The sequence below is a fragment of the Ovis canadensis genome, chromosome 7 (genome assembly GCF_042477335.2).
Source record: "Ovis canadensis isolate MfBH-ARS-UI-01 breed Bighorn chromosome 7, ARS-UI_OviCan_v2, whole genome shotgun sequence".
Classification (NCBI taxonomy): domain Eukaryota; kingdom Metazoa; phylum Chordata; class Mammalia; order Artiodactyla; family Bovidae; genus Ovis; species Ovis canadensis.
In genome coordinates this window covers 50,821,063-50,839,823 of record NC_091251.1, presented here as the reverse complement: position 1 = coordinate 50,839,823, position 18,761 = coordinate 50,821,063, and the positions used below count along the sequence as shown (strand labels likewise).

General features: G+C 36.6%; 1 protein-coding gene across 1 annotated transcript in view; it reads left to right on the top strand.

Moving 5' to 3' along the window:
- Positions 1–18,761, top strand: part of MDGA2 (MAM domain containing glycosylphosphatidylinositol anchor 2) — a 920,428-nt gene that overhangs the window by 473,919 nt on the left and 427,748 nt on the right. The window lies entirely within an intron of this gene.

The window sequence follows — 18,761 nt, the reverse complement described above, 5'->3', positions numbered from 1 at the left end:
CCTACTTCATGATTTTAAAAATGTCTGAATTCCCCCCAGTCCTAGGGGTAAGAGTGAAATGTTCTCAGGAATTTCTTAATGAGTCTGAACTGAAAGTCATGTTTTTGTTAGTGGAGTAGTCTTTTAGACAAGAAACTTTGTATGAGTCTTTTAATAAGTTTTTTAAAAAACATTGTTTTCCTGTGGTTGTGTTCATCCATGGGATTTTCCAGGCAAGAGTACTGGAGTGGGGTGCCATTGCCTTCTCCAAAGAAATTCTTGAGCAGCCTTTCTTTGTTTGAACTTATGTGACCAACAGTCCTGTCTATTATCCATCCCATTGGGCAGCTGGATTTTATGCTGCTCATTTATATTTATGGAATAAATATTCTAGTATCCAGAAAATACTAATGTAGGTAAATCCAAGGAGAGGAACATGCTTTTGGAGGTTGGGGGCCCCTGGTATGACAAAGTAGTGCTGACATTACTCTGCTAAGTGTTGCTTTGAAGGTGAATCTGATTGATGTCAGATGAGAGTGAGGAGAAAATGGCTGTTATCAGTCAGGTTTCAATTATAGATAACAGAGTCTATTCTAGCTAGTTTCAGCATAAATGGATTAATTGAGGTAATTAATTGCTTACAAAGCTCATTTTAAGGGCTGCAGGAGGCTGTAAGGCTGTTTCTACTGGAATGACTCCCAGCGTTTACCCACCAATGAACTGTTTCCTCTTTTAGAATCACAAAGTAGTTTCTTAGCCAGTGGATTTTAAAAAAAAATGGATCTTAGTTATGATTGATTCCTCAGAAAATATCTTTCTTCCCACCTAATTTGTTTCTAAATTGTCATTAATAAAACAGAAATTCTGTTTGCAACCTTAGTGCAAAGGAGTCTGGTAAATGTAATTTTTAGCTTTCTGGCTTCAGATTGTAAGAAGGCATCCTACTCAGAAGTTGAAAGAGATGGCAAGAAACCAATGAACTGTATCTTGTGGTCCAAGAGGGCAATTATATGGGATGATTTCATATTCATCTATCTCTAGAAACAATTTGGTCTTCATTCTATTTGGACTTGGTGGCTCTGTGGTAAAGAATCTTCCTGCCAATGCAGGAGATGCAAGTTCCATCCCTGGGTCAAGAAGATTCCCCTCAAGAAGGACATAAAACCCACTCCAGTATTCTTGCCTGGGAAATACCATAGACAGATGAGCCTGATGGGCTTCAGTCCATGTGGTCACAAAAAGTCAGATGCAGCTTAGCAGCTGAGCATGCACGCTCATATTTGGACAAAAGTCAAAATCTCAAACTTGTTATCAAAGACGTAGGTCTTGAAGTTGCCAGCATGTTGAAGATATTGTATCAATTTCCTGTTGTTTGTGGAAACCACTCTGTCTTAGGACAGACTTCTTTGTAGACCTCTTTTAACTTTAAAATTCTTCTCTCTTTTTAGCCCAGCAAACAGGTTCTATTCTGCAGAAATCTACAGATATTCTTATTTCCTTCCTGTTGCAGAAATATTCAGTCCTGAGAATCACAGGATAATTTTGTTCTTTATTTTTCATTTCCATTTAAATTGGGAAAAACAGTCTCATAGAAATATAAATTAGGCTTTCCTGGTGGCTCAGATGGTAAAGAATCTGTCAGCAGCGTGGGAGATGTGGGTTTGATCCCCGAGTCAGGAAGATCCCCTGGAGAAGGGAATGGCAACTCACTCCAGTATTCTTGCCTGGAGAAATCCATGGACAGAGGAGCTAGGCAGGCTACAGTCCGTGGGGTCGTGAAGAGTTGGACATGACTGCGTGACTAACACTTTCTTTTCTTTTCTTTTTTTTCAGAAATATAAATATGTGCCAGAAATATTACAGTGTGTTGGTAAAGTTGAATGATGTGTTCTCTCTTTACTAAGAGTTTAGGCACCATCCTTTTTTCTATCTGTTCTGAGAGAAAAATTCTTTGATCTTCTTGAATCAAAGCTATCAGCCTGAATTTCTTTTAGTAACACCAGAGCATGACTAAAACCAGACTGATTTCAGAGAGAACTTCCCCATATATTCCTTGTAGGACCTTGGACAAATCACTTTACTGTTTTCAGCATCAGTTTTCTCATCTGTAAAGTGGGGCTGTAGTCCCTAATTGATATGACTATGAGAATTAAATGAGATTTCATCATAAAGCATTTTTCAGATCAAACTGTTAGTAAATTATTGATTACTTTTAGTAGAAATTCAGAGTCATGCAGATGCTTGTTAAAATCCTTTAACCACTAGTTATTGATTGTATGGTCTTAGGAAAGGTGTTATAGTTAACCTTTTTGAATATAGTATTTAGTATTTACTAGAATTTAGTAATTTGCAAATTAAGTATAATAACATTTTATTTTAGGATTTTTTATGAAGACAGTTATGCAGAAGTGACTATATAGAATCTAACACAATATTAGTTCCCATATCTTCCCTGTCTAAGCTTTATCCAAAATTGAAACAAGGAAAAAAGAAATTCTTGCAATATTTTACTATGACATTAATCTAGAGGGCTGAAATATTTCAAGTATGTTTGAAATTAGCATACCATTAATACTCTCAGATTTGTAGCTCCTGAAATTAAGCCACTTGCTTGAATATTTAAGTGGTCCTCTTTCATTTTTATTATTTATAATGCCTTGGTTTGGTTCTGCATGTCTTCTTCTGATAGCTTTCAATCACCTGGATGTTGCCTCAAGTTTAAATTCCAAGTCAACAGCTATGATTAAAGATCATTTGCAGCTCTGAATATTGTAAGGTGCCCATAAAATATCTTACCCTTCTTATTCCTGTTTTTCTAAAAGTTGCTCAGATGTTTCAGGGGAAAAGTATGTGATAAAGATTTTTCCATAGATTGAAAATGTACCTATAGGAATTGAGGATGTTAATTTCTCTTTCTAGTTTCAGGTGCCCAGAAAAGTACAGAGGGACAGATAATTTACTTTCAAGTATATCCTTAGGCCAATTCAATGTACCTTTCTTTCAGTATTTTAGATGAATTGTTAGAAAACATGAAATAGAATTGTACTTTAATTATATGTTTGGTATAATCTGGCTAAATTTATTTATTAGGAGAAGGTCAGAATATCATAATTACAAACGTTTCTGCCAAGCCTACATGCCAAAAGACATTGTCATTTTTCTGAAGTGTGTTGGTGTTTTTTTCAGCATTTCAAATAGCAAAAGTTCATTTGTTATCTTATGAGTAAATTTAAATGCAGCTTTAGTAGGGTGTACTCAGAGTGAGTGAGGCAGAGCAACTTTTATTTTATTACATTTCTAATACTCTGCAGTGTCTGAAATACTGTTAATTTAGATTGTATTCTGTTATAAAAATCATTAAAGAATTTGCTGCTTTGCTTTCAGCAAGATTAAGTGTGATGGTGAAAAATGTCCCATAAGAAACCCATAGGGAAAAAGTGAAAAACTAGCGGTTTATCAGCAACAGTGAAAAAATACTTAATAGTTAAAATTTGTGGATAAATAAATATTGATTATTAAGTATAAAAGTGCTAAATTTACATCAGAGGGAACTTTTAAAGTTCTGGAAGAAACACTATAGTGAAACTTGGCTACCCTCCTGTATATGTCCTCTAATTGCCAAAAAAAAAAAGTGCTTGGAATATACTGTATGCCATTACAGCACCTGCTCCTTCATAAAAATAACATATTGATGATTGAGTTCTAAACACTCAGTGTAATGATTTATTTATTTTTTAGCCGATGGTTTATTCTTTGTCTTATGAGCTGGCACTCTGATCTTTTAGACGCCTTAAATAGAGCATTTCTAGTTACTTCTTCAAGAGTAGCATTTTGATTATTTTGCACTTGGAAAAACAAATCAAATGTTTATAAGGTCTGCAAATGTTAAAAATGGGTTTCTTATTGTTTAAGTTTTCATGACAAGTTGTCTTTGTCTGCTAATTACCAAATGCAGAAATAATAGTACCTTAAACAAGATAAGTTTCGATTCTGTCTAGAAAATGAATCTGTCAAAATGAATCTGTCTACAAAATGTCAAAATTTTTGAGATAGTGTAATCCCTTCATGGTGTCATGAGGGACCCATCCTTAGCACATATGACTTTTGCCTTGGAGTTAGCTCACAATATAAGATGGGTTCTGCAGCCCTAGCTATCACAGTTGAATTTCAGGCAGGAAGGAAGAAATGGGAAACACAGAAATGGGTCCATGCCCTTCTGTTTAAGGAGTTTCTTTAGAGGTCCCTCACAACACTTTGCTTTGTATCTTTTCACTGTAATATGTCATAGTCATGAGTATGACTATATCATGAGTCCGATAAGTCCTCTGTGAGTCATCAACATATATGCAGAAAGAATAAATCTAGCAGGTCCCAGAATACTGTACTTAGAAAGGCCTGCTTGAGAGGTTGGTCCTTGCTTGGCATCTGGGAATTTGGATTTCAGGAAGGGTTGCTCCAGTCCCCCTCTGATTAGAATGCTTCATTGTGCTTGAATTTTTTCTGCAAACAATATGATTGGCATGGAATACTTGCTTTACTTTTGCAGAATGAATTTTGATATAGGCAGGGAAGATGGTGCTTATGTGACTAGACCCAGTAAAAACTGAATCTCTAGTAAGCTTCCCTGATAGAATATTTCATAAGTGTTGTCATTAGCTAATGCTGGGGGAGTTAAGTGCCTCCTTGTGACAACATGGGGAGAGGATTCTTTTAAGCTTATTCCTGTTTTCCTTTAAATGTCATCCCCCCCCATCACATTTCTCTTTTATTAATTTTGTTTTGTATCCTTTCACTGTAATATGTCATAGTCATGAGTATGACTATATCATGAGTCCTATAAGTCCTCTGTGAGTCATCAAACCTAGACATGATCTTGAAGACCTCTTAAAAAAAAACATGAAAATTCAGTAAGTGACTGAATACTTACTCATTCACTCAAGTTATAAAACACATTTTAAGGTCTATCACAGATGTGATTTTTTTTTTTGGTACATAGATAAATAGTATAATTTTAAATTTTTATTTGCCTTCTCTTTTCATCACCATGACTGCAAAGTTTTGGATCTGATGACTGGAAGAATGGAGTTGTCATTAACTGAAATGGAAAGATGGTGAGAGTTTGTTTGGAGGGAAGATCAAGAGTTTATATCTTGATCAATTTTGGATATGTTACATTGTAGACAGAGAGTAGGTGGTGGTGCCAGAAGACTGTATTCAAGAGAGAGGGCTCAACTGCACATATTAAATTAGAAGTCATCATCACGTAAGTGGCATTTAAGGTACAGAACGGATGAACAAGGAAGTGAGTGTAGATGGAAAGGAACACACATTATGGCACTCAGCATCCATTTAAAAGTCAGGCAGATGAGCAGAAACCACCAAAGGAGACTAGGAAGCAGTGGACGGTAAAGTGAAAGTGAAAGTTGCTCAGTTGTATCAGCCTCTTTGCCACCCCATGGACTATACAGTCCATGGAGTTCTCCAGGCCAGAATACTGGAGTGGGTAGCCCTTCCCCTTCTCCAGGGATCTTCCCAACCCAGGATTCAAACCCAGGTCTCCTGCATTGCAGTTGGAATTTTTACCCGCTGAGCCACAAGGGAAGCCCAAGACTATTAGAGTGGGTAGCCTAACACTTCTCCGGCAGATCTTCCTGACCCAGGGATCAAACGGGGGTCTCTTGTACTGCAGGCAGATTCTTTATCAACTGAGCTATCAGGGAAGCCTGAATGGATAGTAAGAAAGCAGCAAAACGAATATCTTTCCAGTCACCTTGTTGGAACTTGGGAGAATATATCTTGCTGGTTTTTTCTCCCTGTTTTTTATACCTTGTGTTGTTGCTGTCCAGTCGCTAAGTTATGTCCGACTTTTTGTCACCCCGTTGACTGCAGCACGCCAGGCTGCATGGCCAAAAGACTATAGCTTGAACTTTAGCAGAAATACTTCCGGTGAATATTCAGGACTAATTTCCTTTAGGATTGACTGGTTTGATCTCCTTACAGTCCTGGGGACTCTCCAGAGTCTTCTCCAGCACCACAATTTGAAAGCATAAATTCTTTGGCTCTCAGCCTTCATTATGGTCCAATTCTCATATCTGTACATGATTACTAATACAACTATAACTTTCACTATACGGACTTTGTCAGCAAAGTGATGTCTTTGCCTTTTAATATGCTGTCTAGATTTTTCATAGTTATCCTTCTGAGGAGAAAGTGACTTTTAATTTCATGGCTGCACTCACCATCCACAGTGATTTTGAAATCTAGGAAAATAAAATCTGCCATTGTTTCCATTTTTCCCCTTCTATTTACCATGAAGTGATGGGACCAGATGCCATGATCTTAGTTTTTTGAATGTTGACTTGTAAGCCAGCTTTTTCTCTCTGCTCTTTCACCTTCATCAAGGGGTTCTTTAGTTCCTCTTCACTTTCTGCTATTAGAGTGGTATCATCTGCATATCTGAGGTTATTGGAAATGAAGTCAAATCTTTACATTTTAATCATATCTGCATACATTTAGCATGGTGTTTGATATTTTTATGTCAGCTGTATTGCAATGTTGATTCATTTAACACCCTATCTGTAAAATTTGGATGGTTTTCTGGTAAACAAATTCATAACTCACATTACCTATTCTTCTGTTTTCATTTTCATATTATTTTTCTCCAATATTTCCAGCTCTCTTGAATGAATTTAGTTTTATAGATTTATTTTTTCCATTTATCAAATTTTGTTCTTGTCCTAGATAGTACTACTAATTGCTGATTCAGTAGGAATTTAAAATATGACATTAGAGAAGTACCATTTGATATTTTCTTCTAAATTCATCCATTCATATTCAATGTATAATCCTATGTTTATAAAGATAAAATGAAAATATTAATATTTAGATATTAATTAAGTTTATTAAAATTATATAATTTACCCCCAAATCCCTCTATTTCAAAATGAATGTGGCTGAGTAGACTCAGTCTTCATTTGAGGAAATGTTTATTAAAATATCAATACTGCAATTAATTGAAACTCATTATTTTGTGGGTGCCTTGTGGAGTGGGATTTTTCTCTAATTTATGTTTCATTGTCAGCAGAATTATTGTGCTAAGAATCCATTCAAGAAACAATGATTTTGTTAATTATTCTTATATCCTGTACTCAGTGCATTGGATTGGAGACACCAAAATCAAGAACAGTCCTTGAGGTTGTAGTTTATTAAAGGCAAAATAGTTGTCTTAGGTCTGGTTCTTTAGAAGTAGAGTTTGAGATGAGAATTCAAGTCCAAGGGGTTTATTCAGTTTAGTTCAGTTCAGTCGCTCAGTCGTGTCCGACTCTTTGCGACCCCATGAATCGCAGCATGCCAGGCCTCCCTGTCCATCACCATCTCCCTGAGTTCACTCAGACTCATGTCCATTAAGTCGGTGATGCCATCCAGCCATCTTATCCTCTGTCGTCCCCTTTTCCTCCTGCTCCCAATCCCTCCTAGCATCAGAGTTGGAGATACTGCTAGTGGAGTGAAAAAGCAAGACAGGAAAAGGAAGAAGCCAGGCAAGGGTGTGGTTTTAGGGGATTAACCTCAACCTGATCCTGTGGAAGGAGCTCAAGAGTGTAAGTTATGTTTCAAAATCTGTCCTAAGGGAGGCAAGAGAGTTGGGCTTAGATAGTCACTAAAAAGCCACTGGATAGAGCGGAAAATCTCTAGCATTTCTCAGACTCTGCCTCTGAGAGCAAAGTGGCCCCACAGACCTGAGACCTTCCAAATGTAAGAGGGCATCCTTAGGAGATGCACATGGAAAGCACAAAGGGACTGCGAGAGATTCAGGCGGAACACCAGTTATCTATAACATAGAAATAGGTAATTTATATGACACATAGTGAGTGCTCTGGCAGAGGGATTTGCCAGGTGCTATGGCAACACTGAGGACAGGATGAAACAGAGTTCTATGGGAGAGGGAAGACTTCCTAATAAAATGATTTCTGGAGGATCAGAGGGAGTTAACTAGATAATGAGTGAAGGAAAAAAGGAGAACTTTCATTTCAGGAGGAGCGTGGTGTACAAAAGCACAGACACATAGAAAAAAAAAATATTCCTACCTTTCAAGCCTGTCGTGGGTTTAAAATCAACCAATAAAATAAAAAAGCATTTTATTTACTTTAAAAGAAGTAAAATCCTGTTACTGGTTGTCTGGAGTCCATGATTAATATCTTGGTTATGCTACGAAAGAAAAGCCTTCAACGAAGCAATCTGCAGTAACCCCCAACACTTTTTAAAGCATTTGCACCAAAATGTACCCTCTTCTGTCACCTTTGGTTTGATAGACTGTTACCAGGTCCTATTGTAGTTCTCCATACACGTGTAGGAAACGACGCTGTTAAAGATAAACACAATATTTACTTAGTATCTCTCACTGCTTATTTTCACAAGAGATGAATATAGTCTTCAAAGTTTACGTTCAAAAGAAAAGCCACAGTCAAGAGCATGATGAGAAAAAAATGTTTTCTCTGCTTTAAGGCGTATCTCATTTTCAGAAATACCCAAAATCCTCACCTGGAAATTCTCCCTTTGTTTCCAATGCATTTACCATAATGATTCCCTCTCCTTCACCACTCTATTCTTTGGCTGGTGAGAAGACCCCAGGTTGATGTTCAGACTCTCTTTTCTTTATTGCTTCCCTGAGCTTCTTACTCACACTACACACTTTAAACAATTCTTCCTTATTACAATGTGGACATATTAACAGATAGTAACTCTTAACTTGTAGGAATCTTTTGAAGTTCTAATTTATTTTTAGTAGTAGTCATATTAGTGATAGTAGTGATCTCTAATATTGGTCAGCATACTAGAAAAATATACTGTTCATGCATACAGTGAAAAAGTTTTCGATTCCCAGGTGTCTCGGTGGTAAAGAATCCACTTGTCAGTGCAGGAGACTCAGGAGATGCGGGTTCGATCCCTGGCTTGGAAAGATCCTCAGGGAGTAGTAATTGGCAACCCACTCCAGTATTCTTGCCTGGAAAATTCCAAGGGCAGCAGAGTCTGGCGGGCTGCAGTCCATGGGGTTGAAAATAGTTAGACATGGCTGAGCACACACACACAGTCTATAGAAGTTTCAGGTTAAAAATTTGTTGCTTTGACAGAAAATTTTTGTATAATATATAGAAACAAGAGTGACATTTTTCTATCATTTATAATAGACTGATGCAGTTTATTAAAATTTGAACCCATATGATCTGGAGTCCTGTTCCACTCAGAGTTCTATTTATTAAGTAGCTCAAAGAGAACATATTTTCTCTGTTATTTTCCCTGATATTAGTGCAGGATAAGAGGATAACTTTTATTTTCAAAACTGTGAAGAGCACTGTTTACTCTAATCTTACCTTTATTCTTTTTAACACTATCACTCTGGAAATGACAAGAGCTATGACTGGCTTTGTTTAGTGCCCAAAGGCTCTCGTGGCAAATCACCCCAATAATTATAGCAGATCAGATGATGTTTATCTTACATTTTCTCTGGATGTCTTTTACAGATAATGGATCTTTTTTAAGAATATGAACAAGGCTGAGACAAAGCTCATATTTGTCATCATAGACTGACCTGAAGAGACAGGAGAATAAAGCTTAACACATTGACAACTGATAGAAAGTATCTTTAATTCACAAAACTCCTCATTCACTAGATGTTAATTAAAGGGGTGAACCTAGAAATCTGAGAATTGTCAAGGGCTAACTACTTATTGAGTTTGTACTATCTATGGAATACACTCTTTTGGATTCACCTAGGTCTATCTCTGGTCTGCACTTCAGGTTTTTAACATTTTCTTAAGCTATTTTAGTCAACAGTGATTTTACTTAAGACTACATAAAAACAATGATGTTTCAGAAATATCATTATTTGCAAAAAGCAAAATAGAAAATTCTCTGTTGAGGGTTGGGTGACTCTAAGCGAAGTGTTATGATCTGCAGCCTAGGAGTATCTCCAAGCTGTTCCTTTAGATTATATAGTTACCATAAAGAGTACCCCCCTAAAGTGTAACATCTTTCTTTTTCTGTACATGTTATTTTTATGGAAATAAAAAGGGGTTAAATACGATCATATTTTACAATGCAGCATGTCTGAGTAGTGAATGTATTTTATTCCTGCTTTGGGACTAGCAAGTTGTCCCAAATAACCCATCTCCTCTTTTCCCAGAGCTATAGAATTAGATTTTAGAAGGAGCCTGGGAGACAGGAGCTCTTCATGGTAAAGAGTACATTTCCCAGCCTTTCTGGTAGCTATGGGTAGATCTCTGTCTATCTGAAGTGAGCCAGTGCCCTGAGGCAATATCCTAGAGCCTTCTGTAAACCAGATCTGATAGGCACTTTTTTTTTGTCTTTTCCTCTTTTCTTCTGTTAGGAATGGGATGTGAAAACTAGATTTGTAGCTGCTATTCTGGGCCCTGAGCTCAAGCAGCACATGGTAGTGCAGGCAGTTTCAAAGAGCCTGAGTCCCTGAGCGGAGTCATTAAATTCTCACTGGTCTGCCTCACTCCAGATTTTTTTTTTTTTACATGATGGAATCTAAATTTATCTTGTATAAATTTCTGTTCATGTGTCTATCTTACAGCTGAATTATATCTACCTTCCCTCATAGCTCATTTGGGCTTTTCTGATAGCTTAGTTGGTAAAGAATCCACCTGCAATGCAGGAACCCCAGTCTGATCCCTGGGTTGGTAAGATCCTCTGGACAAGGGATAGGCTACCCTCTCCGTATCTGGGGGCTTCCCTTGTGGCTCAGCTGGTAAAGAATCTGCCAGCAGTGCGGGAGACATGGATTTGATCCCTGGCTTGGGAAGATCCCCTGGAGAAGGGAATGGCTATCCACTCCAATATTCTGGTCTAGGGAATTCCATGGACTGTAATAGTCCATGGGGTTGAAAGAGTCAAACACAACTGAGCAACTTTCATGTGTTTATCTTACAGCTGAATTATATCCACCAACACCTCAAGTTTCAACTCAAGTTCTCATTTCATTCAACAGATTAAATATCTACTGAACTAATCAGGATTGGGATGCAAAGTTGACTTATCCATAAAGTATTTCTATGGTGGGTGTGCATGTGTGTGTGCGTGCATGTGAGGGCATGCATGTGTGTGTGTGTGCTGTTCCTTATCACTCCAGGTTTATCAATTAAAGTTTGGCTGTTAGTCATAGAAACCACCCCCCTCCCAAAGTATGATGTAAGATAGAATTTTATTTTTCTCCTATGTAGAAACCCAGAAGCTATACATAGTTCAGGTTAGGTAGGTGAAACTCCCATGATGTCAGAGACGTAGATTCTTCTGTTTTATAGATTCTCTGTGCTTTACTTTCACTCCATATCAGTTCAGGGTCCAAGATGGCACACAGGAGTAATGTGCTGAAATGAGCGAAGTGTGGAGGGCTATTTCCCTATAAGAATATTTCTTCTTGAAACACACTGGCAAGAATATAGCTGAAATGGGAAATGCCTTTGTTTTGGGCAACCTTGTGCCTGATGAATACTGTGGGATTCAGTTATTGTGGAAGTAGGAGAAATCAACATCAGGGAATGGGCCGACTCTAACACATTGTAATACTTTATTGTAATAGTTTGTTCCTTCTGCCTGGAAGCCTATACAGTCTCCTTTGTAGACTTTGAGGTCAAAAGTTCTATCAGAGTATGCCTGGGGTTTCATTATGGGCTTCCCTGGTAGTTCAGCTGGTAAAAAATCCATCTGCAATGCAGGAGACCCTGGTTCAATTCCTGGGACAGGAAGATCCACTGGAGAAGAGACAGTCTACCCACTCAAGTATTCTTGGGATTCCCTGGTGGCTCAGCTGGTAAAGAATCCACCTGCAATGCAGGAGACCTGAGTTTGATCCCTGGGTTTGGATGATCCCTTGGAGAAGGGGAAGGCTACCCACTCCAGTATTCTGGCCTGGAGAACTCCATGGATGGTATAGGGGTTTCTTTTCTCATCAATTAGATGTATAACTTGGTAAACCCCCTTAATGAGTAAAGTTATCTTTCCAAAACTCAAGAATATTTCCTTTCATTATTTATCTTTTTAAGTAGAGGGGGAAAAAACCTTTTCTATAAGTGATTATTTTATATTATTTCTATACTTTTCTGGTTTTTCTATTATATTTCACAACTACATTGTATTTTTTTTCTTTTAAACTTATTTATAATAAATTCAATATTTGTTCATAGTAAAATAAAATATAAATAATAATTTTAAATAAGTTTTTGAAAGAATATTTTACATATTCTCTTCTTTTACCTGTCCCACTCATAGAATTAATCAAGATTAAATTTTGTGTGTATTCATGTGCTCCATTTATGTATTAATATGTATTAACATATTATTGCATGCCTGTATGCTAAATCGCTTTAGTCATGTCTGACTCTTTGCAACGCTATGGATTGTAGCCTGCCAATATCCTCTGTCCCTGGGGATTCTCCAGGCAAGAATACTGGAGTGGGTTGCCATTTCTTTCTCCAGAAGTAACATATTAGTATATATGTGCAAATGCACGTACACACATGTACTCTTTTTACACAGATGAGAATAGTCTCATTTTTTGTTAGCTTGATAAAACATTTTGTATGTTTATTCTTCCCATTACTCTATTCAGTTCAGCTTTAGAGTCAATTAATTTGTCACCACTTCCCTATCTTTTGGTATTGTATTATTTTCAGTGTTGTATTATTACATAGACATTTTTCTACATTCTTGTGCAAATGTTAGGTATATTTTAACTAGATAATTGCTGAGTTCAAGTCTGAATGTATTCATTTTTTGACATAATTTACCGGGTTCTGTGCCAAAAGGGAAGATTTTACCATCTCACCCTTCCAGCCCCGGTGGATCCAGGGTGATTTGAAGGTGGGGACGGAGTTGGTGTCCTTGGAAATAACTTATTTAATTACAGATAGAGAGGGATTAGAAAATTAGCAGAGAAAAAGAGGCTGAATAACTTGGTTTACATGGAATACCAATCACCACCTACTAGGCTGCAGGCGTCTTCCCATTCTCCCGAAGGAGAGGAGGCACTGAGGCCCCCCTGGTCCAATCTTAGAAGCCCAGGCAAAATTATCAGGCTTGGTGGGTACCCATGCACCAGGTGGGAATTCAGCCAGAAAATAGTAGGAGAGAAAAAGAGGCTGAATAACTTGGTTTACATGGGATACCAATAAAATTCCAAGACAAGGAATTTGCACTATCTATGTTGGGCCACCTGCACCACTTGAATATCAGAAGGTGCCCCTCATTGGGCTCCTTCTCGCATGGGCTTGAAAGCCAGGACAAGTAAGTAGTCATGGTGAGCGCCCACACTCCAGATGGGAATTAAGCCAGAAAAACAGGGAGCAAGAAAGAACGACATGGGGGAATCAGTCTTTCCGGAAACTGATCCAATTTCTTTATTTTGGGGTTTGCTTATATACCTTTTGTTACACATAGGGATGAATACAGAGTCACGCAGGGGTCAGCAGTCCTGACCTTTATCAAAATCAGGTGCTTTACATAAAAAAAACTTCTTAGGGATTTTACATCACGTTCTGGCTATGAGGCCTGCTTACATTTTACGACCCTTTCTTTCTGATAACCAAGAAACTTATTTTTTTCAAGGGTGTTTTTTCTTAAACCAGGCACCACCCTCCAAATAAAGTTGTATTCCTATAGGGTGAGGGTGTAGTGAGTTACAATCAAGAAAGGAATTTATTTAACCCAAGGTTAACATGATTAATCTTAAAGGTTAATACTTATTTCTCCTATATGTTAGTTATATTCATTATAAGGGCAGGGAATATGGAGATTTAGCAGCAAACATCAGCCCAACAAATGAAAATCCTTTCACCAATGTTCCCCTTAAGATCTATTTAGTCTTAAGATAGTGATAAAGTTACATTTTTACATAGCAAGGACACAGTGATTTATAACAAAGTACAGTGATCTATTACAAAAGAGAAAATTCATTAACTCAAAAAGTCTAGTATTGCTAACCTCAAAAACTACTATATTTCCTTTTCTATATTCCAAATACATTGATTAATATATTCCCAGGTGCCTAAGGATATGGAGGCCTGGCAGCAATCATTGACTCAACAATGAGAAAAGCCCTATGCTAATTAAGAATTTAAAAATACTCCAAACTGTCTGTCCTGTTTATGGTTGAGAGGTAGTAAACAATCATGTGCATAGTGGCAGGAGTATGGATAATCCTGTCACACAAGCTAGTTTGCCAGCAGAGAGGTTTGACCTGAGACACCCTTGTCACACCCAGGGCAGGGAATTAGCAGCAATTATTGGTACAACAAATGAAAAACCCTTCACCAATATAATTCCTAACCAACCCACTATACTAATAATTTCTAACTTCCCCAAAGAATTTGCCTTTAGTAAGTCTAAAACATCTCGTGCCTCTCAGGTTGGGAGGCTATAAACAATCACATGTGGCCGGACGAACCTATACAGGTGGGCTAGAGGACCTTCAAAGGAGTTCGTAAGTTGAAACACTCTTGTCACGCCCAGGAATTTTTATTGACTTGGAGCTGCACGTTTACTTCTTCTCCGAGAGAACTGGTGGGGAATAGCCCCCCATAAAGTCAAAGGTGTAGGCGAGAGAATGAAACAGTAGATAGACTCTGGTTTTGGGGGTAGATGCTCGGGAACAGGGGGTTTCCTGAGGCTTGATCATGCCTTTGTGTATGCCAAGCCTCCTTCCTCATGACCTTTGCCGTGGGCGGAGCTCCTCACGATGGCTCCCAGCACAATCCCAGCTATGAAACCTCAACAGCACAAGATAGTATCAGTATTTGTGGCTATTCAATAGGTGAAAGTTGGTTTCTCATGCTTGATTTACAGTTTTAAAAAGAAAGAAATTGAACATCTCTTTACTTAAATAATGCCAATTTGTAGTTCTGTTTTTTCCCTTTTCTTTTCTTATCCATTAACTTACTCATCGCCTAGTATACTATGTATATATATGTATATATTATGGAAATTAACCCTGAATTCTGACATTTTAATAGTAAATTGTCTTACATAATTTTTTAAAAAGAGTGCCATATTAATCAAAATGATAGGTTTTTTGTTTTTTGTTTTTTTTTTAGAATTTGTATTAAAAGCCCTGCTCACTTGAATAATTGTAGACAGATCACTCCATATTTTCTTATGGAACAATTTCAATTTTTTACATTTAAATCTTTATTGCATCTAGAATTAATTTTGATATGAAGGGTGGATTAGAGAGTCAGCTTTTTATTTCCATTATGGATACATAGTCAATTGCCTGAACACTACTTACTAAACAAACTTTCTTTTCACTTTTCATTTAAAATATTTCCTGCATGAAATCCTAAACTATATACATATTTCTGTACTCTTAACAGTGTTCTCTTGTGTGGTCCCTAGATTTCTCTGGGGACCCTGTGATCTTTACAGGGAGTTTATGAAGAAGAATGTTGTTTCTCACTATGCTGCTTTTGTAGTAAAGGAAGATAAAACAGGCAGCATGTTAGCACAGAACAAAGCTGTGGCATCAAATTGTACTAGCAGTCTTTGTATTCTTTGCTAATTCACTACTATTTACTCACAGTAATAATACTACTAAAAGATCAGTGTCACTATTTTTGATAAATCAGTAAAAATCAGTATTCCTTTTTAAAAGTTTTTTTTTTTTTTTTTTTCCTGATGTGGTCCACTTGTAAAGTGTTTACTGAATTTGTGTTACATTTCTTGGTCTTTTATGGCTAAGAGGTATGTGCTATCTTAGCTCCCTGATCAGGGAACAAACCTCCACCCTCTACACTGGAAGACAAAGTCTTAACCACTGGTCCCTCAGGGAAGTTCCAGTATTAATTTTTAACATCTTAGAACACAGTTACTATATTTTTAATATCCTAAGTGACAAAATGGAAAATTCCTAAAAAGCATTTCTGCTGCTTACTAAAGTACGGTATTTGTCTCAAGACAAAGTCTTGTATGAATGAGTTTTGTGGTGAATTACCCACTTTTTTTTATAGAATTTTTTTTTTAACTTAAAAGGATGCTTTTTATACAATGGTTATTCAGACTTGGGTATTTGGCAAATATTTCCCAAAAAATGAATGAAATGAACCTATCATCCCAAATAAAATACCTTAACAATGTTTATTGCTGATGATAAATTTCACATATTTAAGAGAAAATTTAGAATTTTGGAAAATCTGCCAACAGAAGCATGATAGCATCATAGTCACATATACTAATTTCACCAATCCTTATAGAAGACTATTCTATGAAGATTGATGATATTAGTGTATGTGAATTGTATTATATATCAAGCTATCTCAAGATCTGGAAGATCTTCATAACTCAATGAATTCATATTTTCCAGATGACTAATCTATGTTGCTACAAAATCATGCATGAGAAAATGATCTATTAAAAGTGCAATATAGACCAAAGGGTTTTAGTGTTACAAAGAGCCGAAAGGGCATTGATATGGTTTTCATTCTATTTTGCAGGTAGGAAACTAACACTGAAGGAATTTTACTGTAGTCTCAAGGAAGGCTGTCCACAGTTATCTAAAAAGGCTATTGAAATACTACTCCCTCTATAGCCAGTCAAGATTTTCTTCAAATATTTCTGATAAACCCAACATGCTGCCACAGATTGCATGCAGATGTTGATATAATTATCTAGCCAGCTTTTTTTCACTAAAGAAGATACTGAAGAGATTTGCAAAACTATAAAGCAATTCCATTCAATTTACTCAATTATTTTTGTCTTGAAAAATATAATTTTTATTAAAAGTGTTCCTTAAGTTAATGTCTTCAGTTTATTAAAATGATTTAAAATGAGTTAATAACACATAATTTAACATTGTCTTAGTTTTGGTTTCTACTACACTGATTATGAATAGATATGATTTAAATAAGCTAAAGATATAGGGGATCATTAATAATTTTTAATAAAGGTATTCTAAGATCAAAAAGTTTGATAGTCTGTATCATAATTTCTACTCTCACTCTTTTCTCTTTCTTTGTCTCTCTCCCTGCCCTCCCCCCACACACACATGCACACTCTCATTCTCTACCTCCCCCAATTCCTGGACAATCACCAGTACTATAACAGTATTCTAAAACTAAACTATTGTCTTAATATCATGTTTTTAATATCCAAAACCTCTAGGCCATTTCCATAACTCTTTTGATTCTGAACTTACTTTTTATATTCTGAAATATTTATTTTTAAAAATCAATATTGGTACCATATTGTGATAGTCAAGGAAAACTTGGCATTTAATTGGAATTGTGTTTTATTTATATCTTAGGTTTTACCTTAGAAATATATATATATAGGAAAGAATTAGCATATATCTATATAAGGTGGAGAAGGCAATGGTACCCCACTCCAGTACTCTTGCCTGGATGATCCCATGGACTGGGGGTCCTGGTAGGCTGCAGCCCATGGGGTCGTGAACAGTCGGACACGACTGAGCGACTTCACTTTCACTTTTCACTTTCATGCATTAGAGAAGGAAATGGCACCCCACTCCAGTGTTCTTGCCTGGAGAATCCCCGGGATGGGGGAGCCTGGTGGACTGCCATCTATGGGGTCACACAGAGTCGGACATGACTGAAGTGACTTAGCAGCAGCATATAAGGTAGCTCAGATGGTAAAGCGTCTGCCTACAATGCAGGAGACCTGGGTTCAATCCCTGGGTCGGAAAGATCTCCTGGAGAAGGAAATGGCAACCCACTCCAGTATTCTTGCCTGGAAGATCCCATGGATGGAGGAGCCTGGTAGGCTACAGTTCATGGGGTCACAAAGAGTCGGGCACGACTGAGCAATATTAGTCACTCACTCATATAAGATATACAAAGCAAAAATATGTAATTTGCTTGTTCATTTCAATATTTTTTTTATTTTGTTACCTATAAATTTTGAAATTTAAGTTAAAATAGAACCCTAGATTTTCCCATGGAAATGGTACTTATCAAATCAGTGCCCATGTTACCCTTTGTCTTTGTATGAGCATATTAATAATCTGCCTATGAACTACTTGAAATCAGGAATCATACCATGTAATTGTTTTATATATATTCTTTACAAAGTGTTAGATAAATATTTGAAATGGATTTTTATGAATTAATCAACTTTTATTAATCTCTAAGTAAAATTTTAATTTCACACACAATTAAGGGCAAACATGAATATATTTATACTGATATTGTAATGATTTGGAGAATTTTTAAAGATGCTTAGTGTCATTAGATCATAAGTTTGAATTAACATTGTATCAAAATAGCATAAATAATAGTAGTATTAAATGATTTAAATTTTGATAACCCACTATTTAGTTGCATTTTTCTATGTTTCTTCATTTGCAGAGGATTTCTATCAGTAGCTTTACAACCTAAAAATAAATAAAGCAATATATTATACAGCAGGGACAAGAAGAAATATAAAACAGAATCTTTTTACATCCTGTTTTGTATCACTTTACAGTACCATCACGTGGCTTTCGTTCAGGTTTATATAAACTACCCAAAAGTGTACTTGAACACTAGTCTTTATTTCTAGTAAAACCCAAGTCTGATGTGCACCGCTGTGTTGAAAAGAACAGTATTGTCTATAATGGAATGTTTTAGATATTCAAAGTGATTTGGCAGTTTAATAGAAATGTTCTCTTTGGAAAAGTATACACATATTTTGAAAATAATTATTGATGTAAAGTGAATTCTAATTATCAAACAGACAAGTCATTTGTGGGGCTATAACAGCAAAGCTATAAAAATGAC